This window comes from Adiantum capillus-veneris, chromosome 13 (assembly GCF_014529385.1).
Source record: "Adiantum capillus-veneris isolate H3 chromosome 13, ASM1452938v2, whole genome shotgun sequence".
Classification (NCBI taxonomy): Eukaryota; Viridiplantae; Streptophyta; class Polypodiopsida; order Polypodiales; family Pteridaceae; genus Adiantum; species Adiantum capillus-veneris.
The window spans coordinates 8,242,504-8,268,856 of record NC_140943.1 but is presented as its reverse complement, the minus strand read 5'-3'; the positions used below and the strand labels follow the sequence as shown (position 1 = coordinate 8,268,856).

General features: G+C 41.0%; 1 pseudogene; it reads right to left on the bottom strand.

Annotated features, from left to right (window-relative positions):
- Window positions 1-16,969: 16,969 nt before the first annotated feature.
- On the bottom strand, window positions 16,970-17,673 carry LOC147443575 (uncharacterized; annotated as a pseudogene).
- Between the last annotated feature and the right edge of the window lie 8,680 nt (window positions 17,674-26,353).

Below are 26,353 nucleotides of genomic sequence, written 5' to 3'. Positions count from 1 at the left end.
AGGGTACCAAAATGTTGGAATTAGGGTTGCAGAGAAATGCACACAGCTTGGAGAAGACAAAGAAAGCTGAAGGCACACAATAGAGAGTGTGTTACTTAGTGTGCAATGCAAAGATAGATAGCCCTAGAGTGATGGGCGTATATACAATGCTCGGGGGAAAAAACCTCCTAAAGAGGGAAAAAATGCCCTGGTGGTCCTAGTGTGTTCACACACATCACTACCACATGTATACGATAACAAATCCCCCCTGGAGTGATGCGGTGAACAACATTTGGCACATGAGTAAAGGGAAGTGCCATGCCCTGAGGACATGATCATCCACAAAGGGGAGTAAGCCCAAAGCTTTGCGTAAAGCTTCAAGCTTCTCATGAGACAATGTCTTTGTGAAAAGATATGCAAGGTTGTCCTGTGTTGGCACATAAGCCAAGCTGATCTCTCCTGCTGAGAGCCTCTCCCTGACATAGTGGTAATGCACCTCAATGTGCTTTGTGCGAGCATGAAAAACTGGGTTCCTTGCAACTGCCAATGCGCTCTGACTATTAGTGTAGATAGTGTTGGCAGTGTCCTGTCCAACACCCAAATCAGTCATAAGGTATCTGATCCATAAACACTCAACCATAGCTGTGAAGACTTCCCTGTACTCAGTCTCACAACTCGAAGTGGCCACAGTAGGTTGCTTCTTGCTCAACCATGATATACATGAACTGCCAAGCATGAATTAAAAACCACTTGTGGACACTCATGTGTCAAAACAACCAGCCCAATCTAAGTCCGAAAAAGCATGTAAGTCTGGCGGCAATGATCCCCCCTTGGGATACAACAATCCAAGATGTAAATTGCTACTAAGGTAGTGGAAAATCCTCTTGACAGCCTGCCAATGCTTAGACCATGGGCTATGCATAAATTTGTTGACTTGTGAGATTTCAAACTGAATATCCGGCCTTGTGTTGCATACATAAATGAGGAAGCCAACAACAGTTTGATAAAGAGTGACATCAGCAGGATCGCTAGCATCATGTAGACTCAACTTCAAACCTGTTTCCATGGGAGTGGCAATAGGTTTGCAATCCTCAAGTCCAAACTTACATAACAATGTCTCTATGTAACTTTTCTGACACAAGGAAATACCACCATTACATTGTTTAAACTGTATACCCAAGTAATGATGCAACAACCCCAAATCTTTCATCTTGAAAGTAGCATTCAAATCAGCCTTAAATTCAGCAATATGCCTCTCATTTGGTCAAGTGATTAGCAAATCATCGACATAAAGAACCACAATGAGAAGTACATCACCCTCACGCTTTACATACAATGTGCTTTGTGTTGGATTGTTATGAAAGCCTTGTTTGACCAAATGAGTGTCAGCTTTCTCATACCAAGAACGAGGAGATTGCTTCAACCCATACAAAGCCTTGTTACATTTGCACACTTTGTCCTCTTGTCCTTTTATGACAAAACCGCGAGGCTGCATTACATAAACTTCCTCAAATATGTCACCATTCAAGAAAGAAGTAACAATGTCTGATTGATGTACATCCCATCCAAAATGAGCTGCCAATGCACATAGAAAACGCACAGCAGTCATACGACAAGTGGGAACAAAAGTCTCTTCATAATCTATGCCTTTTTGCTGTGCATAACCCTCTGCGACAAGTCGAGCCTTATGGCGATTGATCTCACCATCCGGCTTGCATTTCAATTTGTAAAACCACTTCGTACCAATGGCCTTTTTGCCAGGAGGCAAATCACATAAGGTCCATGTGTCATTTTCTATAAGTGCATCATATTTTGATTGCATGGCAGTCATCCAATTTTTTGAATATTGTGCTGGATCAAAAGACAGAGGCTCCTCAACATCATGTAAGCTAGACACATCCAAATCATATTAATCCGATGCATAAGATGCATGGCAAGAGCCTGAACGAGTACAACTAGACAAAGGTGCATCCAATTTACTGTCACACAAAGTGTGCACTAGCCATTTTGGCATACCTCTAGCCTGCTCATTTTTAGCCCTTTCCTTATCAAGTACATCATGTACATCTGCATCAGTAATAGGCTGATCTGTAACATTTTTAGAAACCCCCATAGGCTGTACATTTGCCTCATTGGAACTTACGTTCGTATTTCCACCATCGAAAAGAGGCAATAGAGTGTCATAAATGTCATGTGAGCTTACATTACTGTGTCTAGTACATGACAGCAAGGGTTAAACAGAATCTTCACAAACACTACATCTCTTGAAACTAGAATGTGTTTTGTTTGTGGATGATACAACCTGTAACCTTTGATTTCAACACTATAACCAACAAAAATACATTTGACAACCTTATCATCCAATTTTTTGCGCTGTGTTTGTGGCACCAAAGCATATGCCAAACAACCAAAAACACGCATATGCTCAATAGAAGGCTTTCTATTATGCCATGCTTCATATGGAGTAATAGACTCCAAAGCTTTCGTAGGACACTTGAGTACATAAGTGGCACACATGATGGCCTCAAGCCAAAAAGAATGTGGCAAAGATTGACTTTTGACCATACATCGTGCCATTTCCGTAAGTGACCTGTTTTTCCTCTCAGCAACACCATTTTGCTGAGGTGTATAAGGCACTATATATTGGTGTTTTATCCTACGACTAGCCATAAATGCATTGAATTCATGAGACATATACTCCCCCCCTCGATCAAAACGGAGGGTGCCCATAGTACATTTGGAGACATTTTCAGCCATAGCCAGAAATTGTTTGAAGCACATAAAAACTTCAGACTTTGTTTTAAACGGAAATACCCATGCATGCTTGGAGTAATCATCAATGAAAGTCATGAAGTAAAGGTAATTGCCCAAGGATGGAGTTTGCATGGGCCCACAAACATCACTATGCACAAGCTGCAACTTGCATGTTGCCCGAATTGAACCATCCTTTGGAAACTTAGAACACTGCATCTTACCCAAAATACAGCCTTCACAAACATGTTTGACAGGTGCTTCAAGAGGTGGCAAGGAAGCAACCTTATCAGATTTCTATAAACGCAGCAAACTGGCAAAATTCAGATGACCAAAACGTGCATGCCAAAGTTTTGCATATGAAATAGCCCTTGAATCTTCATCTGCATTTGCAAATTTTTTTCCACACTTGTCATACAAAGTGAGCTTATACAGCCCACGGCACAAAAGCCCAAATGCAACAATCTCATCAACCAAAACTGAGATCATGAACTGTACATTTGTCATTCACAAATTTGACTACAAGTCCAAGTCTAGCAAGTGCAGATACAAACAAAAGATTCTTCTTGATCCCAGGTACATAAAGTGCATCAAAAAGTGTGAAAGAATTGCCATTAGCAGCAGTAAGCACAATCTTTCCAACTCCCTGAACTGGATAAGAGGCATTGTTTGCACAAGTGACAGAATTCCATGAAGGATAGACTCAAGAGAGGTGAACAATTCACGATGTGAGGTAATGTGCTTTGTAGCACCACTATCGAAATACCACACATGTGAATTTGCAGAAACTCACAAGCATGCATCATGGACAACAGGATTGTAAGTGCACTCTATGCTAAAAGCCCATTCTGCATCGACATCAGCCTCATAGTCCCCTTTGTAGTGGAACCAGCATTTGCAGTGGAACCACCCTCTTTCTTCTTAGCCTCTTTGGACTTCAACTTAGGACACTGCTTGATCAAGTGATCATTAGATTTACAATAATGGCAACGCATCTTCTTTTTGCCCTTATCACCAGAATTGCCAGACGAAGTGCTGCCACAACAAAAGCATTAGGAACAAAATTTTTGCCACTCACAGCAGAACCAAAAGAAGTGGCTGCACTACTGTTACCACCCTTTCTTTGAGAAGCAATAAAAGCCTGTTCAACTGCATGCTGTCTAGTCCTATTTTTTCTATAAAGTAACTCTTGCAACAGCAATGTGCATAATGCATCAAACTTGACAACTTTTGGATTTTCTTGGATCATAAGTCTCCAAGTACTAGCAAAAGTCTGGTAAGAATCTGGTAAGGCATCAAGAACAGTATGCACAAGGGAACTGTCTAAAATGACTTCACCTGCAGAAATAAGTTGCTCATTGATATCCCTGACACTAGCAAGGAAAGTGTCCATATTATCTTCCTCATGCATAATCTTTGACTCCAGCTCTTTACGTAGCAAAGCAATTTTAGCCTCATTGTGACTTGCATAAAGACCAGCCAAAATATCACAAGCCTGTTTTGTAGATTTTGCTGAATGGATGTGAGGAACAATGGTGCATTTCACAGACAACGCAATTAATGCATGAGCTTGCGCATCCTTTACATCCCAACGAGCTTGTTCTGTCATAGGCAAAACAACTCTAATAGCAGAAATCCTTGCAGCAAGACCTGCAACATCCTCAACATCGCCTGCATCCTTAGAACCAGGAAATACATCAATGCCCTGCACAATATTCGGGACACCCTTTGACACAAGAACGTGTTGCATCATATAAGACCACATAGGGTAATTGTCCCCATCCAACCTGTCTCAGCAGCAAACATCTTGAAGACATCTATGTTGTTGTGAGCCATGGTAAATGCTGCACCTGATGTGAAAACTACCCGAAAATAGTAGAAACGGAGCGGGAACAACACGTGCTATATAGCACAAACCGTAGAAGACTGTAAGGCACCTGGTATGCAAAAATCTGCAATGACGTAAATTCTATACAAAATGATAAAATTGCCTGTGCAGACCTGCCTGCTGTGGAAATGGAGGCCGAAATGAGCCCAAAATACTTGTTGACCTGCGAATGCTCACCAAACCTCATTGTAATCAGAAAAAGTGAGCAGGTGTGTGTTGTAGCAGCTGGCGACTAAGCCCCGGAGGACGTAACCTGCTCTGATACCAATTGTTGGAATTAGGGTTGCAGAGAAACACACACATCTTGGAGAAGACGAAGGAAGCTCAAGGCACACAATAGAGAGTGTGTTACTTAGTGTGCAATGGAAAGATAGATAGCCCTAGAGTGATGGGCGTATATACAATGCTCGGGGGAAAAAACCTCCTAAAGAGGGGAAAAATGCCCCGGCGGTCCTAGTGTGTTCACAGACATCACTACCACAAGTATATGGTAGCACAAAGGCACATGCATCTGTGCTCTGTTTGTGTGCTAGAGGACGAGAAAATTAGGTAGCCTTAGGTTTCGAGCCCTCGGCGGGGACCCAAGGTAGTACAACCCAAGAACCAAACAGAGTGTTTGGCGAATACGATGGATACAGGCGTAGCACATCAAACCCTATAAACACTACTCAATTTTTTAATGAAATCCATGTAATTCAGCCTATGATGATTTGTAATTATGATGAATCGGACAATACCATCTCAACTTCTCTGAGTCTACACCCTTGTAAGTGGCCAGATGGCCGTGGGAAAGCTCCCTTAACTTTTAAGTCAAAACCCTTAGTTTGAACTAAGGAGATATCATTAGATTGGAGATTTTGACAAAATATGCAGAAAACTAAAACAAAAGTACTCGGAAGCCCTTAGATGTTGTGATACTGCTCCTTAAGTTTTGTTCCATTCCAAATTTGTTTGGATGCCAAAATGGCGTGATGACCTAGAGCGGTGCGATCCAACGCATAGTGATTGTCTGACTAGGAAGTGGTTGATTTGCTTTTGTAGTAGATTGAGTAGCCCTCGTAGTTCACTTTGATGAGATTGCCACTCTCATTAAGTCTCCGTGCCCCATCCCGAGTCGCTTCCTTCCATATTGACATTATATTAGTACAAAAGAGCTATGTTGCAGACATCCGTCGTCGCAGCGACCCGCTAACATTGGCGCCCCTGACTGGGAAACTGATCCTTAGGTGGCAAGTGACTCAATGTACAAAAAATAAAAAAATATCTCCCTTCAAAGCTTTTGATACCCGTTCCACTTACACATAGAGAGTGAAGCCGCTAAACGTAGGGTTAGTGCTTGGTAGAGACTCGAGTCTAAGACTAGCTAGTGCTACTCCTTAAGGGGAAAAAAAGTTGTGAGTGAAGTACAAGATAGTATTTTGTTCTTTGATTTTCCCATGCTTGGAAAGGACTTCCACCACACACGTAGCTGTTATTTTTGTACTGTTAAGTTCATTTATGTTTGCATATTCATTTCAGTTTATAGGAGTAGCTTAGGAAACAAATTACACCATCATTTGGGGCCAAAAGGATCAAGGAAACAATTGTCAAAAGCCTTATTTTGGTGTTGAAGATAATAACTCTAAAAAGTTGAAGAAGTGATGGTCAGAGCTTCAAAACTGAACCAAACCCAGCAGAACCTTCAAAAATGGGATAAAAACACTTGCTGAAAATAGACTGTGTAGAAAACTTCAATTTTTCCTGTCCAACATGGATCGTGATCCATGTACTTTTTGGCAAAATGTGCAAAAATGTTTCCTTTGCTTAGAACAGGCTCTCAGGCATTAGAACCTTGAGTTTGGTCAGAAGTAGAGTGCTAGAAGATAATTAAAATCAAAAGATTGTGGTAAGCAGAGCAAAACCTTGTAAATTTGAGAAAAAACAAAACTTTTACTTGTCCAAATTAAAAAAGAGCTGAGAATTGGGATCAACTGCAGGCAGGGAACCAACAGAACCAAATTTCATGTCTAGATGTTTCCCAACATGGATCCGATCCATGTTCCACTTAGACATTTGATAGTAAGATTTGACCAGTGTACTCCTGATAGCTAGTTGAACAACTTTTCCAAAAGGAGTCCTAGACAAAAAGTGAAAAACTTTGATCAAAATACCAAAAAAAGAGTTGTTTGCAAAAAACCGCAAAACAGACACAAAATCTTGCTTTTCACTTGGAGAAAATTGATCAAATCCAAAAAGATTTGGGGAATAGCATCACCATACCTTGTGTGACCAGCTCACAAAGTATCAATTCAAAATCTTGCCAAACATGGATCACGATCCATGTACCTTTTTGGAATTTTGAGCTGATAATGTGCAGGGCTGAAGGTAATAGTAATTGAAACACTTTCTCCAAAAGGACTCTTATCAGAAAAGTTCAAAAAGAGGGAAAAATGGGGGAAAAAACAGATCAAGGGGGAAACCACTGAAACAAACCCTAAAACTGACTTTTGGCTGACCTAAAAGCTTTAAAACATTCAAAAACCATATAGGCAGCATCACTAGGCCAAGGACTAGCTGTGGACCATGGAACGAAGGAACATGGATCCCCCTGACACAGTTCATAGCTATATCAAGAAAATTTTTGACAGGGAGTAGGTACTAGAGGATACTACCCAGCAAGCAAGATCAAATGGGAGATTCAAACTAGCTAATGAGGTAACTCGGCTTGGATTTTGTATTACCAGTCCTTCATGAATTTGCAATCAAGAAGATTGTACCAGAATAGGAGTCCCAACTTCTTTGATCAAGGGAGTAATCACTCGACAAAAGAAAGTATGAATCAGAGACCACTGCCGCCTTTGGAACCCATTTTAGAGGAGAGTTTCTCTCACACTTTGTCTGAGAGATCATACAGCCTCATGATTGAAGATTCTAACAAGTCAAACCCTAAGGGAACAACTTCGATGGGTGAAGGTCCTTCTCAACCTGCATCTGATGTAGAATTGTTGTATTTGAAGTTTCAATTTGAAAATGTGCTTAAGACCAAAATCTACAAGGATGGAATGGACCGCTACTATGTTAAGTTGGAAAATAAGCCGAGCGAGTTCAGAGACCTTGTAGATGTTGATTATGATGGGGATAGATATTTTGATCAAGAGGGAATAATGTACCTAGTGGTTCATAACCCTTTTATTGTGGATGAATGGGGAATGACTGACACCAAGGACAAGGTAGAGAATGAGCTGGCCGCGATGAACCACCGAAATGGAGAAACAAAACATGGTAGTTAGACGCACCAATGAGATAGAGCACATTAATACAGACAGCACATATGTGGGGCTTTATAAGTTCAATAATGGAGAACAAACACTCTATTATAGATGTGACGAGCTCCGCATCAAGGAATTGACGGACCAAAAAAACTTGTATGTTTACACGTACACGGAGGGGAGAAGTATTCAAGTGTTCATAATAGACAAGTATGGCCGAAAGTACTCTCCAATGGACCGTAAGAAATTAGATACATATACATATTTTGGAGGACCACTCCACCAATACTATGTAAATCCAGAAGAGGTAAACACCATGACCACTCACACCAGACCTGAGACTGTACATGTGAGCCCCTTGAGAACCAGGGTGGAGGAGTCTTTTGGACATGAACGAGACTTACACCACTAGAATCCCTATGACTATTACACAGGATCGACTTGACGAAGTATAGCGGATAGGATACCACTGGTAGTACCACTGTTAGACGTATGCGACCATATCAGGTGGAAAAATACGTACCCAAAAAGTATAATGTATTCGGAGATCCATATGCCCATGTTTCAATCTTCAAACAAGTGTTGAAGGCGGAACATGTAACTGATTTCCATACTCAATATGAAGGATTTGGGTTGACTTTGGAAGGGACTGCTTTGACCTGGTTCCAACCACTAAACAGCTTGGAAATCCCAAGAATTGAGCAGCTTCTCTGAAAATTTGCTGAGGAATTCTCAAAGAGGGGGATCAAGCATAACACTGTCTCCCAGATCTATGTGTTTAGGTAAAAGGAGAAAGAGAAAGTGAAGGAAGCATCATTTCATTTCAAGCATTACATAGAACGATGCCTTGCTCAAGAAATACCTCAGGATGAAAGACTATCAGTCCTTTTCATAGAAGGATTGTGAAATGACACGCTCAAAAAGGACTTGCACTTGAAGGCATGTGTAACTTTTGAGCAAGTCACAAAAGAGGCATTGTATCTAGTAGATAACTACAAGGCGTATGGGGAGGTGACTGAAGACACAGATCAGGGAACGAGTAGCACCTCTTCAACCACTAGTGAGTCCACGATGAAACTGGGAGGGCAAAACCCAATTGTGTCGGACGTTGATCAAATGATCAAGGAAGTGATCAGAAGGATAAACCAAGGAGACAAATCGAACCCAAACACACAACAATCGCCCACCCAAAAATGCGACACTTGTGGAGGAGATCATCCCACCCAATGGTGCAACCTTCAACAAAGTCCAGGAGTAAATGCACAACGAATACTGAAGTGGTGTGCTACCGAACAAAAATGGACAAACCATGAAACTCACGAACGTTTGTATAATCGGAGCTATGTTAGAGAGAGACAATACGGATCACATGGAGGAAAACAATCTCCACCCCCTCCAAGGTACCAAGTAGGGCCAAATAACGCAATCTTAGGGCAGGAAAAACCTCAACCTGTGTTGGGACATCAACCACCCTTTCCCTAGGAAAATCGGGCTATGGTAAGGATTTCTCAATCCATAGAACCACCTTCTGATCAAAGTATGGTCCAAGTAATCTCATATTGGGAAGATTTGGTCAATACTTACAAGAGGAGATTTGATGGGAATGCATATGCTCCAGAGGGACACAATCCATGGATTATTCGTGAAGATGTGCCCAAGCCCTTATACATTGTGCAGCCAACTAAAAGCCATTACTTGGTTGATGATAATATGCTTATGTTCATTGCAAATCAAGGCTACAAACCTGGGAGGTATCCTCCTAGAGCAGGACAACGGATGGGGGCTCCACAAGCTTCTCCACCACCTGCAAGACCATGCTATGAATGTGGCGGTGATCATTGGGCACGAGTCTGTCCAAACAAAGGAGAACGGGTGAAACTTTTTGAATTCTGTGATGGATGTATGACCCATCATCTCATTCCACACTATCCAAAAAACCTTACAAAAAAGGAAAAGCAACCATGAATAAGATGGGGATTGTGCCAAGCTCAAGTGAATCAAAAACAGAACTGAACATATCGATAACCGCAGCCACTCAAGCTCAAGCACATGAGGCATCACGAAACATACCTGCCAGCCAAACAGAGATAGAAAATTTGTATATCCGAACCCCTTAGGAAATCCTGGAAGCCAAAACAAGACAAGATGAAAGCCAAAGGAGAAAAGGAAAAAACGGCATTGGAAACCAAATTACTAAAACCAGAGGAACAACTACAAAGGGAAAGAGATCTTAAGGGAAACAACGAGATAAAGAAACCATCGGATATACCATCTGAAGGATTTGTCTTAGTAGACAAGGTGTTCGAACCTTTGGACGCAATTTTAAAAGCTTACGAGGCCAGTCTAAAGCCTAATCAAACTCAAGAGGATAGATGGTTAACGTACCCACATCCGGGCTATGAGAAAGAGAGGCTGAAGATGTGCAAGGAACTCATCCAAGCCGCTCAAGTGCTTATGGGACCATCAATTCCTAATGCTCCAAAAATTGAGTTCATCTGAGAAAAGATTCAAGAGTTAGAGGGGCGATGAATTGAAAAAGAAAGACCAACCAAATTATGTACATGAAACACCACTAGATACGAGGGTGGCAGTCAATGCAACAGATGGAATGCATTCTCAAGCACCACTGCCAATTCCAAAAGTGGAAGAAAAATGGCATCAAGAGCTATGGGAACATACAGAAATAGAAAAGATGGAAGTGCTACACTTTTGTCAGCTCCCATCCTAGAGATTCACTTGGAGCATGAGCTCTACCCAAATGACATCAAATCATTGTATGGAGATGCCGAAACAGCCATATCGGAGGACAATAAACCTCATTTGTTGAAGACTTTACCTTCATTTATTGGGACCCATGAAACTCAATTGGAGGTGAAGAAAGTACCATCTCAATGAAAAGCAAATCCTAAGATGATGGATACTAAATCTCTTCATGAGTTGATGTCCTCTCCCATCCATTGTACATTGACTCTATTAGAGTTACTGAATATTAGACTACATCTTTGGGATGAGGTCGAGAGAAATTTAGAAAAAATAAGGCTGGTAATTCCTTCACCCGAGGCTTCTCCACACACACTAAAGGAAGAGCCAGCCCGTTTGTACCACCAACACTTCCATTTCTTGGCAAACAAGCGACCAAGGTACACTACACCAAATCACGCCATGGCCACCACATTCACTCAGGTTTTCAAGTCGACAACAAGACAACCAGTGGAACATGCGTAGTATGTCTTGACAACCTTGAAGGGCACCAAGAAGGAAGGAAAAATCATGTACTTGGGTGCGCCAGAGGTCTTGACTAGAATAGCATATCATGCCATCGGCATGGCCGACACCCTATCACCTACCCTGGATCAGAACACATGGATATTGGTAGCACAACCCTCTCCAAGAGCTACAAGGTCATGTAAAAGATCATATAAATCTGATGAAGAGTCAGCTCAAACCTCGCCGGAGAGGCACAATAGTGAAAGTTCTGACAATGGTTAAAGTGATAAGTACTAGCAACAAAGCATTTGATGCACAACTTTAGACATTTGACTTTGCACAAACCACAACCACGCATCCTTTAAGGGATGGTGCATTTACATTTTCCTTGAAATATGCATTTTTCAATAGAAATAGTGGATTATGTCATAGCCTAGAAATTATTACAAAACAAAATGTAGCCTATAATATGTGCTAGTGATTCTAATGAAAATAAAAGGTTTAAGTGAATAGCTATTTACTTATTTTCATAAATAAGGCACTTCTAAGGCACAATAACCTAGAAATATACTTATTTTCCTTGGTAAAATTCTTACTTTTCAATAACCTAGAAATGTGCTAATGATTTCAAAGTTTGCTATTGTGAATAGCTATTTACTCAATGTCACATATATGGGCTTGTGATGGTGCTCTAATGGAAAGTTGAGATCAAGTTGTTTTATTCTCTCTATGAATTTGCAACCATACCACACTCACACCTCATAATGATAGAGTTTTATCTTAGCCACAATCAATATGGAAATCGTGGTAAAATGTGTGGCCAAGAATTGAGTGTGCTAGTGTCCCAGTGGGTCAGTCGTTTTGGCAATCTCTCTCCAAATAAGGGTTCAATAGTATGCCATCAAGTTAGAGAGCCACAAGGACCAGTGTGTTATGGAGCTGTGGATGTATCTGATTATCTCTCTTTACTAATCCAATGCCTCCATTGATCTATTGCATTTACAAACCAGCTTTCTTGTTGTGCTACCCAATTTAAGGCTTGACCACTGAGGGGCTAGGAGTTTGTCGTGAACTCTAACCCTTTCCACTATCCACCTTTAGAGTAGATATTTGCTTGGTCCATCATATCCTTGGTCATAATAGCCCATGCTTGGTCTTGTTTTTCAACCAAGACCACAAATTTGGCACACTGGGCCTCAACATGAACAACAGGGTTGAGTGTCCATATGCCACCCTATTATATTGGTATAGCAATTGACTCCCATTTTGCCCACTGCCAAGGCATTGAGTCTTTCGTGTTATTTTTCCATAAGAAGTTTTCATTAATTTCAAGAACTCTTTCTAGTTACATTTGTCTATTTTGAGGAGCAGGCTAGTGAAGACAATGTAAGGGAGCATGTAGGAATCTATCACTTTAACCTAGATCAAGAAGGGAAGTAGCACATGCTTCCACCTTCTCATTTTAGACTCCAACTTTTCCAAGGCCCACTAGAATGTTTGCTTTTGTATTATTTCAACCACCAAGGGGGCTTCTAGATGGAAAAATATCTTTTCTTTCAAGACAATCTATCTTGCTCCAAAAAGATGGGTCAAAAGAGGTTTCTTAGATTGAGAAATCAGCCTTGACTTCTCAATATTGCACTTTGACCCCGAGGCAACAAAAAATGTTTGCACAACCTCCAGAGCCTTTCTGACTACCTGGGGCAATATTTCAAGATGATGAGGAAGTCATTTGCAAATAGCTTCACCAGGAGGCTGGTTGTTGCTAGGCAAGGTCAACCCTTGGATCTCCTATCCCATAGCACTAGCTTCAAGCATAGTAATTAGAGGATGCAATCTGATGGTGGAAAATAGCAAGGGGGCTAGAGGGAATCCTTGTTTGATTGATCTTTTGACTTTGAAGGAGCCCATATTTCTATCATTAATTAGGAGCTCAAAATTACTACCAATTTTTAGAGTGAGAACCAATCGACATAGTCGAGACTTGAAGTGCAATGATTTCATGACATCTTCAATGAAGGACCACATAATCTTGTAATAAGAATTTTCTAGGTCAAGTTGTAGTAGAATTCACTCTTGCTTGGTAAGGGTTGCATACTTGATGCCAACCATTCTTGCCAATTTATTGTCATGTATGCCACAGACATCATAGAGATGGGATATATGTGCTTCAAATGAAAGCAACACATTTGCTTTGAGATAGGTTTTATGAGCCCTCTCTTTATTCTAGTGTCCATAGTCCCTTTGAGTAGGGATTGGTTATCCATATGCATGATTCAAAACTTGAGATCATCCCAAACTTCTTTGAAGAACTCTGTAGTCAAGTCCTCCCAACTAGGGGAATTATCCTTGCCTAAACCTTGCAACACAAGTGAGAATTTGTCTTCAAAAAAAGCCTTCTCAAGAAGGTTGGCTTTAGATTGAGAGATCATCTTATTCACACTCTAAAGCAGAGCAGCTCTGACTTTGTCCACTTCTTGAGAGTAGGCATTAGGTTGACCAAAAGCATGGCTTCAATGATTAAGCATCATCTTGGCCATTTCATATTGGTCTTGTACAATATTCTTGCCCCCATCTATGGGCGAGTGGACATGGCCCCAAATATTCTTGATTTTCATGGCCCTAAAAATGTGTGCGTGATTGGAGTCCTTCGGCAGAAGGAAGGTCTCTATAGATAATACTCTTACCCTCCTAACCTCCATTGTGGCTCTACCATGTCAGCTTTTTCTTCCAACCACCTCTTGTTCTCTTCTTTAGAAGCTGAGCCTACCATTTTTGTTGGTGAGTAGAGCTACTTCATCCTCAAGTTGCTTCATACAGTCCTCTCGAGCGTTTTTCATTCTAGGTCCCATGCTTTGACCACTTCTTGGATATTCTTGGCAAAGATATCCCAAGCTTTAGGGTTTGAAGGACCAACATCTTTATTTAGCTTACGTAGAGATTTTTGGGTCAAGATTTGGAACATTGGGTCTTTTAACAAGTGTTCACCTGTGTGATAAGCAACTTTTTAGTCACTTTGGGAAAGCTTCGCTTTAGCTTTACTAAATTTAATGAACAAAGGAAAGGGATCTTACAAGATTTGTGTTGTCATCACCTTCATTTTGAGGAGAAATGGAATCTAATTGGCATGGTGAGAATAGTAGCATATGTCAATCAAGGACACCGTGCAGGCATATTGCAGGCTAGTGTACGTGAATCTCGGTGTGCTATTCCATGGTTTGATCTCCCACAAGTCCATTAGAGCCCATTTCTCACAAAGTCTTAGCCATTTAGTATTTTAGATCTAATAAGCAGACTTGAGAAGCCTGTTTTGTCCTTCATCTTCTCCACCATATTGAAGTCTCCAAGCAAGAGACACTACCCTTCAATTTGGGTAACTTTAAGGCACATCCACAATTTTGACCTATCCTTAGCATTGTAGTGACTATATATATTTATTATGGTGATTGGTTGATTTTCCCACTTGACTCTCACTCCTAGAACTCTCCCAAAGGGATGATTCATGACCACTTTTGGCTCAAGGTCTATGTCCACCATAGAGAGGGCGCCATTGTAACCATCCTCCCTCTATATAGAACACTAGATTCTTCTCCAAAGCTTTCTTTATTTTGCTATAAGCATCTAGGTGACGCTCCTAGATGGCCCGACAACTAACTTCCTTAACCCCCCTAATTTCCTCCCAAAAGAGGATACCCTTCTTCTAGGTTTTCAAACCTTGCACATTCCATTATTAGATAGTGAGACCTTCCATCATTGAGAGAGGGGTTCATATTCCTCCGCCTATAGGAACTCTTACAATGTTCTCTTTCCTAATGTCCTCCTCCATTGGCACCTTCCTAGATTCACACTAGAAGTTTGCCAACCTAGTTTTCATAAAGTTATTTTGTTCTGTATCCCACAGGACATCGAAGAGGTTGTCCTCCAACAAAGGGGGTTTGGGATTATTTGGCGGGAGTTGTTTTTGTTCCCCAATCACCCTAGCTTGGGATTTGAAGTGCTTGCATGATATGTTTGCAATCTACTACCATCATTTTTCATTCTTCCTAGGTGGGTGAAAGCACAATCTTGTGAACAATAAGGGTTGCCATAATTTGTTGGTGGGGACAAAAAGTGATAACTTGTGGTGGCATTTCCACTCCTATGCAAGGCTTGTGAGAACTTCTCTAAATTCTCAGGGGATTTCCTATTATCATTGAGCTCCCCATTCCCTATATGTTCAATTTTTGCTATGGAGGAATCACAAACTCTATATCTACCTGCAGTGTTACCTACATTTTAATTTCCTTATCCCACAGGCAAGACCTTGCAAAATGTCCAAATTTGTTGCACTTACAGCATGAACCAAAAAAAGTGCCGAAGTTAAGAGGGATAACATGTAGGCATGCTCCCACATCTACTATCAGATTCTTGGGCTGGGGCTTTCCGAGATCTCATCATATACAAACTTTATTTGTTGTGGTACTTGATGATCTGCTAGTTGGACCAAATAGTGGGTTACCAAGTGAGGCTGCGAGGTCTTTTGAGTTATTCTCAGCCACATGAGGAGGTTTACAAACTCCCCCCTAGACCAGGCACATATTCTGTAAAAGAATCAACGGACTTAAATGAGGGGTCCTAGGTAAGCACACATACCGGTGCACAATTGAAAAATAATAGGCTTTTGGCTAAGATTTTTACCACCACTATTGCATTGTTGAATTGGATTGAAAAGAGGCCCGTTTTTTGCAAGAAATTGGCCGAACACCACACATCCACTCTAACTCACGACATTCGGGCTATAGAGCCAATTAATAAACGTGGCTTTGGTAGGTATTCTCTTCATAAACCCGAACACCAAGGTGGAGCTAGCAACCTTGATGAGTTGCTTCCTAATTATGGCATGAGAAATAGCCACGGGAATAACATCAGTTGCTTCCTAATTATGGCAAGAGAAATAGACATTGTAATAGCATCTTCAACTTCCACTCTTTGCAAGAGGGTCTTCCTGAGGGTTTGGTAGGCACGGTCTCCCTTAGCAACTTCCACGGGACCGATCAAAGATCCCAAATCCTTAAGAGCTAGCATGCTTAAGATATCCAAAAGCTTTTTCTCTACCTGCACCATGTGCACTTTGAGTTCTTCCTTGTTCAGCCCTGCAATGGTGCTCTAGGGATAACCTTTGTCAGAAGCCTTGCGTTGTTAAGATGCAATGACTTTTGAGCTATTTTCCACGTGAACAGATGTTTGTACCTTTTGTTGGGGTTGGAGCTAGGGAGGATGCCGCCTGAGGGCCATGGCGAGGAGCTGCGTGGTATGCAAGAACAAGAAGAGAGAAGAGAGCTCGACACAATTGGAGAGCAAAACAACTCACGCTATTTTTTGATTAAATTGTTCTTTCTAAAACCTTACATATAAAAGGAAATTTTCCATGCAAACTTTACTTAAATTGGATCTCTATTGCTTGCATGCCTATAAGAGGATTTTCCCACGGGCTGACCAACAAGGGCTTGAACCCAACAATCCCCCCCTCAAGCCCGAACTAGACAAGCAACTCATGATACCTCGAGTTTTTGGTGTACTCGTCAACCATGAGTTTTAGGTTTTCTCACAACCAAGGATTTCTGGTGTATCCATAACCTGGTGCTATGATAGACCCCCCTTTGAACAGATAGGGTGCAGGTCAAAAAAGTTAGCTACCAAAAATGGAGTTTTTGGTTCACTGCCAAACCTTGGGTTTAAGGTGTACCCAATAACCTCATGAGAAGCGGGACAAAAATGGGACTTGAGAACAAAAACTGATAATTTGAGAGGTCTTACCACTCATGTGTGGCAGTGTCTAGAGCCCATACAATTTTGACATGATGACAACTGACAAGCATGACAATAACTGACAACAAATAATGTAAAAGAGACTATGACTGAAAATATGTCATTGTGTAGACAACATAACAATAACAAATCTAGGACACTAAACAAGGATGAATCCGTATACCACGTTCTTGATTCAAGTCTTCGTGCATGACAACTGGTATTTCATGGCTCCAAAATATCCTCTTCTTCATGTCTCTCGAGGACAACTCATATGTAAACCATTGAATTGCTAGAAGAACCTTCATCACATATATGGTATGTTGTTTGTGCCAATTTTTGAATTCCTGTCGAACATTTAGAATCCCCCAATCCTCCTTTGCATCCATGCTATAACAAAGATTTGAGATGCCATAGGGAACTTGCACCACTTGTGAGGTGGTACACATATGCATCTTGAGATGCTGTGAAAATTGCCCAAAAAATGTTCCTTTACTGCTTGCCTTTTGAGATGCAAGGATCTCACCGCCTTGTAGAACTGCCTGCAAGAAGCACAGCGTTTTGAGATGCTTGCGAAACTGCCCTCTGTGAATGGGGAGTCACCTCTTCTGCAGTGCCTAGGAAGCAGCGTTTTGAGATGCTATGTCCTTCAATGCTAGCGCCTTCTTCAACTGCCAAGGAATTCCAGCGTTTTGATATGCTATGAAGATTTTGTACCTTCAACCTTTGACTAGCAGCGTTTTGATAGGTGATATGCTTGCCTGCGTCTACCCGTTTAGGAACAACTGCCTCCCTTGGGCTTTGCGAGGACATGAGCGTCTTGAGAAGCACCGCCAGTAAGCGTCTTGAGAAGCCAATGCCAAGAGCAAGGCTCTGATACCAGTTGTTGGGTTTGGAGCTAGGGAGGATGCCGCCTGAGGGCCATGGCGAGGAGCTGCGTGGTATGCAGAGAACGAGAAGAGAGAAGAGAGCTCGACACAGTTGGAGAGCAAAACAACTCACGCTATTTTTTTTATTAAATTGTTCTTTCTAAAACCTTACATATAAAAGGCAATTTGCCATGCAAACTTTACTTCAACTGGATCTCTATTGCATGCCTATAAGAGGCTTTTCCCACAGGCTGACCGACAAGGTCTTGAACCCAACATCTTTGCTATCCCTTGAGCCCCCAAAACCACCTCAGCATAGGTAGGCTTGGTCATGCTTTCCATGATTCCAAAACTAGCCCCAAAACTCGGTGGTAGATGGCCCAAGATTGAGATAAGAAAAAGGCTAATGCCAACTCAAAATGTTTTCCAAAAAGGGGGGGGGGGGGGGGGGCAGCAGTAAATTGAAGCGTACATAGAATGATAATTATAATTGTGATGAATAACCAAGCAGTTGACAAAGGGGTTCTACCCAAAGGAGCTTGAGAACACAAAGGCGAGGGAAGCACCCAGCTTGTGTGAACGTTGAGCCAACGGCTTCCCAACTTGAGAAAAGAGGGCAAAAGCCGCTCACCGTGTATGGCACCACAAAGTAGCACAATCAACACCCAAAGCAATAGCCTTCTCTCTCTTGTGCAGCAACACACATCATCAACACTTCTCAACACTATTCCTTCACTAATGTAGACCTCACTTCTTAACACTGTCCCTTCACTAATGTAGACCTACTTCTCAACACTAACCACCAACACCTCTCAACTCTATCCCTTCACTAATGCAAACTACTTCTCACCATTAACCCTTCACCGTCGTAGACCTACTTCTCAGCCTTCTTTTTTCTTCATCCTTTTGATCTCTATTACGGTGAGAGTTTGGAGATTCCTCAAATAAGTAGTGTTTTTCTCTATATTTTGGAAAAAGGAAAGAATGATTTTATAAGGCCTATACAACACGTTCTTGGTTGGAATTTGTGCACTTAAATAGTGTCTAGACATTGGCCTTGAATAGTATCAAGTGCAAAGACCACTATATAGGAACAATGGGAGAGAAAAGGATTGAAAAGTTTAACAAAATTCATTTCCATACATGGAAAATCAAGATCCGGGGCTATCTTATGTGAAGAAAAATTTATGGTCATTGGTCAAGGAACTCAGTGCACAACAACCACCAAATCTAGATGCCACATAAACTAGGAATTCATTGTTGTCCATCACCACTTAGTTGTGTGTGTGTGTGTGTGTGTGTGTGTGTGTGTGTGTGTGTGTGAGAGAGAGAGAGAGAGAGAGAGAGAGAGAGAGAGAGAGAGAGAGAGAGAGAGATTGAGATTTTTCCTTTCTTCTTGGGGTTGCCACCAAGAGGATAGCTGGGCCACTGCACACCCCTTGACCTCCAAGCTTGTACAAAAAGAACATAACTTTGAGAGAAGAACCAAGCAAAATCATCCTTTTTTTTTCATTTACGGAAACTGACAATGCTAGTCATAGTACCTGATATGCGAGCAATGTGACTGATGCAATCCAACTTTAGGTCATGAGATCCATGTGATTTCAAGTTAGGCTGACCATCTTCACTCAACATTTCTATCTTGAGATTGACAAGTGACTTTGGTTTATCATGCATCTTGATCGATGAGCCCATAGTCCCTTTGCTTGACTCACCCCTAGAGGGTCCAATCGGTGTGACTGGTTCCTCTTCTCTTTTGAGCCTTTGTAAATCCTTGTGTAAACTTGCCTTCTAGAATGTAAATCACAACGGGAGCCAAGGACTACATCCCTTGGTACCTTGGTTGCTTTACCACTACTGCCACCATGATGACGTGCACTTCTTTGTCATCACATGCAGTTGCTTTTTGTGAAAGCAAATCGACATCTACATTTTGTTTCCTAGGAATATGATACAATTGTACTTCTTCAAATTGATTGAATAGTTTGTGTAAGATTTTCTTTACAATGAGAAGTGCATCCCCTTTTACTATGAGACGTCGTATCCTTTGAGCAACACACATATGCAAGCCATGGAGTAGTATATTGTGCTCTGCTTCATTGTTGCTTACACAGTCTAGCAAACTCACATGTTCTTTCACAACAACCACACCATTTGGATCAAGCAGCACAAGCCCTCCCCCTCCTTTTCTTGTGGCCTTCTTTAATGCTCCATCAAAGAACAAGGTGAATGCATTAGGTATGCGTTTAGGTGCTAGTAAGGGTAGGCTTTTTACTTTAGCCACCTTAACATCCCTTTCATGCACTCTATAGGTGAGAATCCCTACCAACTGCGCATGTACACTATCTTCTACCTTGAAAGAGTATTGGAATTCTTACAATTCCACATTCCACTTTGAGATCCTAGGACTTAGCGTCATTTGAGAGGACACCAAAGGACGAAGGAAACAAGTTTTTGGTAGTGAGTGTTACAAAGGGTTTGGGAAACAAGTAGGATCTAAATTTTCTCACCCACAAATATGAGAGCAAGCATCATGAGTTATGCTTCTGTGTAGCCTCTATCCAAGGAATTCATGATCCTACGAGCAAAGTATATGGGCCGCATCCCGGTATTGTGGGGATCTTCTTGTAGCAAAACAGCGACAGTTGTTTCTTTCCCAACACTACAGCTAGCAACAAATGTGTACTCCCAACAAGGAGGCATAAGTGTTGGTAGCTCTGAAAGAATGACTTTAATGCTACAAAAGTACTCTTCAAGCTCATCAAACCAAACAAACTCTACTTGCTGTGATGGAAATGGCCTAAGAACTTTAAGAATAGAAAAATTAGGAGAATTTAAGTGAAAATTCTTATGAGATTACTTTTAGAACATAGAGGGTGAACTTAATTCATGGTAGAAACATAAACATACTACTTAATTAACTTGGCATGAACAATACTTTTGCAAGAGAGAGAGTATTAGATAACATGACAATAGTTGAGGACCGGATTTACTTGGAGCGGTCCCCCCTCCAAAAGACGTTTGTATTATAGATTCTCCCATCAAGAGAGACTTGATACAATACAATCTTTGTGTTCCATTTGACCTAGGTGATGCAATGAAGATGGAAAGCTTCATGCATAACAAGCATACCATAAACTTTGCAAAAATCATTAACTATTCCAAGCCTCAATACCAAGGCCTCAAACACTTTCGAAGGTGGAGAGAGCTAGCGGTGGGGAATGAGGGTAGGAAATAGGAAGAAGAATCATCCATAGGAGAAAGAAATAGTTTCTCACTTATCATCACTCTTATTGCTTAGCATAGCATAATAGCATAATAATGAAGATGAAGAAGATGGCAAGCTTAAGCATTGAAGCATGGCTCTTGGTTGGATTTGCATTCCATAGCCAAGAATGTTGGTGTAGGCTCTCCACTTCTCAATAAGCTTGGAGAAGGAGATGGAGCTTTTTCACTTTGCACTCCACACAATGAGATAATGTGTGTGTGTGTGTGTGTGTGTGTGTGGGAGAGTATACCCCCCTCTCATGCTTGGTCCCTCTCTGTGTGTGTGTGTGTGTGTGTGTGTGTGTGTGTGTGTGTGTGTGTGTCTAGTAATATTTAATTATATCATTTGGGACATGTAAGACCATATTAGGTATTTTGGTAAAAATCTCACATTATGGGAATCTCCAAATCGACTAAATTCATTTAATTTGGGAATTTTCCACTTAAAGTGGAAAAAATTGAGGTGTGTGGTTAGTAAATAAAGTGAAAATCTCATAGGATTGTGGTGTTGATAAAAACCAAAAGTCAAGAGGATGTACAACACATGGATTTGAATAATAACTACAAATTACATAAAACAAAGGAAGATACAAAAAAGATTTTGTTTACAAATTGACTAGTATAGTCACAATAGAAGCTCCACATAATTCTACTCCACATTTGATACCATATCTGAACTTTGATCCAAGTGTGGTTGATGTGCACGAGTGAGGCCTTCTTTGGCTTTTAGAGCATGCATTTCTGGAATCTTTATTCTAAAAAATGGTCCTTGTTTGCTGGGTCTCCATGACCAAACAATTGCATCTACAGTTTCCCACACTTGTGGGTCCTTATAGTTGACATCCCAATAACCCTTCCAACAATTACTCTAAGCTTGAGTATCTGTCATCCCACTTTTTCTCGCGCAAGGTTCCCAATATTGAATCAAGAGTTTTCTGTAGTTTGGTGATGTAGGCTCATTATCAATGTCAGATAAAGCCATTGCAAGCCACACTGGATAGAATTCTGTGTCACTCGGAACAATCATAAGAAAGTCACCTTGGTGCACATCAAACATAGGGTCAAACTCTTCCCTTGGCCTATCTCATCGAGGCCCACAAAAATGATCGTTCAACTCTTCAAGGCCTAGGAATCTTTCTGCTCCTTGTTGCAAATTCATTGTAGTGCTTTGTAGGTGAGAATATTCTTGAGTTTTTGGCCAAAACATTTCATACAAGACTCCCTCTGATATGATTGCTTTTCCAATCTCTCCAATTACCTTACTCCAATAATCTATCATGGGTCTATAATATCGCGGAATACTTGAACCATTCCCTAAATTTTTCCAAAATTTTATATAGTTCTTTAGCCCCAAAATGACTTCTTCGTGGGCCTGAACATACTCTGCCATTCGTACTAGAGGTGGATCTCCATGTGGTAACATTGGCTTGCCTTCTGTGTCTATTTTTCAAAGGTGAATACTTCCACTCCAACTTGATACACCTACATGTGCCTTATATTGCATCATTGGTGTCTCATCCTGCATAAAGAACCTGAACTGAAGCGGTTTGGAATGTCCAACAAGTATGTCTTGTCCATCACAAAGATAGCCATCACAATATTGCTTGAAATCGGGGATCTTTGTGAGAAAAAATGGAGCTGGAGATGAAGATGAGCTGTTTCGTAATGTATCCATCAAATGTGGCAAAGTATAGGTTTTTGTAACTCTCAACTTCTCTGAAAACCTACTAAACATGGAGTCTATGTCCTCATGTGTATGCCCAACCATTAAAAATCCCAGCTGGATGGTTTTGGAAACATCCCTTGCAAAAAGAATTGACAAATAGGCAAATAAGTATCGATTTTTGTTTTCCCCTGCACAATTATCCAATTGTAGCAACAAGTTCTTTGGCAATCTGCGAAATGTTGACCCCAATTCCTCTTCTGCAATTTCTGACGACTGCACAATGGGTTCTTTTCCATCACTCAAGTTATGGTAGTCCAAAGCATCCCTTGAGTTCAAAGCATGTAGTAGTGAAATATTGCTCCTTGGAAGTCCATTTGTTACTAGATCACCAAGAGGATGCTTATCTATCCTCTCTAGGTTATGTAAACAATTAGCAATTGAGCCAATTGTAAGATTTGGATCAGCTGGCCACAAACCATTCAAGACAAAGTGTCCGTAATGACCTTCTCCATGTCCATGAGTGATCATGCCAATCAATGCCACCTGCAGATTATATCCTGAATCCACATCCTTAGGAACAATACGTAATCTAGGAATGGCAGTCTTCTTTTGATCCATCTTATCATGGATTATGCATAAATATTTTTGTGGTTGAGTTTCTGAATACGTGCGCCATGCATAATATAGGCTTCTGCAACTCTTTTGTTGTGCCATGTGAACTTCTCTCTCCATCAAGAGAAGAGCTCTCTCTTCAAGAGAAGGTTTAGCTTCTAACCTTGCCTTGATTGAGCTACAAATATTGCACTTAGAGAACTCACTCGTTTTTGTTAAAGTGACATGTGGGTACTCTTTGTTCCAAATTCTACCAAAAGAAGATTGGGATAGCTTCTTCTCATAGCCCATTTGGTCAAGTGTCGTGTTGATTTCACATAAAATATCCACTTGTTTGTATGTTGATGGAATCACCAATTGAGTCTCTCTTGAGCCATCTAGCAGTGTTCTACTTCTATGTGGCATCTTCTCAGAGTTGTTTTCCACAAACTCATTTAGTAGTGCTCTTGCTAAACTAGTATGTTGAAGTCCCCTTCTCAATGTACATGTGTTCCCATGTACATATTGGCGCACACCATTTTCAAAGTTCTCCTTGTATCGATAAAATGATGTCTTTGGTATTCCATGTAGCTCATACCATGCTCTACAACAAACAATAGAGCCATTTAGCCTGAATTGGTATGCTGACTTCTCATCTTTCTGATAACATATAGAAAGAACATCATAAATATAATTAGTGCATGATTTTTGAGACTCTCCCCAAAAGTGTTGTCATAACCTTGTCACCATATCACGATCTGCAAACTGGCAACATTTTTGTGCACAACAATCAATGCATGATACCCTTTGAATTGATTTGTTTGAAAGGTAAAAAGTCGAAGCTGGTGTTGCTTTTGATTTTTGAGTCGTGTTCATGAAAGTGTATTGTCTCTTCGACCTTGAGAACTGGACAACATTACTCCCATCAAGTTTTTCTCCAACATTGTCATCGTTGGATACATCCTCATATGTAGCATGCATGCCATCAATAGGAACAAAGCGTTGTAATGGGCTCCCATTCAACATTGTTGTCTGCTTGATGGGCCACTTTAGCAAAGTGATGCTACCCACTTCAACCACATCATCAATGCTTGCATTTTCTCTTTCAATACACACACCCACACAATCAGGACCAAGTTCCTGAAAGTTGACATAATCATGTGGAAATACATATATGATGGTCCCTTCATTCATGGTTTGCATCATTGTGTCATCTTTTAAAAGGACCCTTTGATTTCTCCAAGACTCTCGAATCACTGCTTCAAATTCTGGGCTTGTCATAGGTATTGCATCTGTAACTAGAGGATTAGAATGATCATGTTCTTCATCACCATTGTAGCTTTCCTGTGGATCAATTAAGTTCCCATTTAATACAAAAGATTGCAAAAGAAGCTTTGACCATCGAACAACACTCCATAATGAGCCTTGGAGAGATGAAGTATCCATTGTAGGAAAAGGTAGAACCACATCCTTCAAGCATTCCTCCACTAGTATGGAGACATTTCCTTGCCCTATCTTTGTACCACCACAAGTGGAATCTGGATCTGTTCTACACACACAACCAATACCAACAATTTCATTGTCAAGTATCATATGTACTTTCTCCCCAGATTCGAAGTCCATCCTGTAAGTGAAAAATATTACATTGTTAAATCCATAGTTATAGAAAAATACTCTTCAAACAAAAAATCATGCTACAACATGAAAAAGGTTTGCATAGGTTGGACAAGTGGTGAACCTTGAGACCAAATCCTCCTTGCTATATTAATGGAAGCAAGGTTGGAAATTATGGTGGATCTTGAAACGAAAGTATCCTTGCTATATTAGAGCATAGGTTAGACAAGTGGTGGACCTAGTTGTAATACCCACTGCCACCTATCAACTACTATAGGACTATGCTTTCCAATGTCCAAGTATCCCTTGAGTCTTTCAAGGTTGAACACGTGGTGGAACTTGAAACGAAAATCCCCTTTCTATATCAGAGCATAGCTTGGACAAGTGGTGGACCTAGTTATAATGCCCAATATCCAAGGTGAAACACCATAGGACCTTGCTACCTTGCTTGCCAATGTTTACGTAGCCCCTCATTTATTTAATGGAAGCAAGGCTAGACAAGTGGTAGACCTTGAAACCAAAGCCTCTTTGCTATATGAGAGCATAGGTTGGACCTAGTTGTAATACCCACTGCCACCTATCAACTACTATAGGACTATGCTTTCCAATGTCCAAGTATCCCTTGAGTCTTGCAAGGTTGCACACGTGGTGGACCTTGAAACCAAAATCCCCTTTCTATATGAGAGCATAGCTTGGACAAATGGTGGACCTAGTTATAATGCCCAATATCCAAGGTGAAATACCTTAGGACCTTGCTACCTTGCTTGCCAATGTTTACGTAGCCCCTCATTTCTTTAATGGAAGCAAGGTTGGACAAGTGGTGGACCTTGAAACCAAAGCCTCTTTGCTATATGAGAGCATAGGTTGGACCTAGTTGTAATACCCACTGCCACCTATCAACTACTATAGGACTATGCTTTCCAATGTCCAAGTATCCCTTGAGTCTTGCAAGGTTGAACACATGGTGGACCTTGAAACCAAAATCCCCTTTCTATATCAGAGCATAGCTTGGACAAGTGGTGGACCTAGTTATAATGCCCAATATCCAAGGTGAAATACCTTAGGACCTTGCTACCTTGCTTGCCAATGTTTACGTAGCCCCTCATTTCTTTAATGGAAGCAAGGTTGGACAAGTGGTGGACCTCGAAACCAAAGCCTCTTTGCTATATGAGATTTAAAAAAAAAGTGAATCTCTAGTATAGCTTTACGCATGTTTTGCATATTTTCAACCATGATTTCTTTAATTTTGGCCGTGTGAATTGGTTAATGTTTTATACTGCTTTTGTTTTTTCTAATCCTATGATAAAACATGGGCAAGTAGTTAACGTGGCATTCTAATAAACCCTATCAAGATTAGGCACAGAGAGAGCGCACGAGCAATGCACACAGAGAAAGCAGGCGAGCAGCAAACACACAGAAAGCGCACACGGATTGCACACAGTTGGAGTATACGCGCTCATAGAGGAGCAAACCCGACATTGTACAC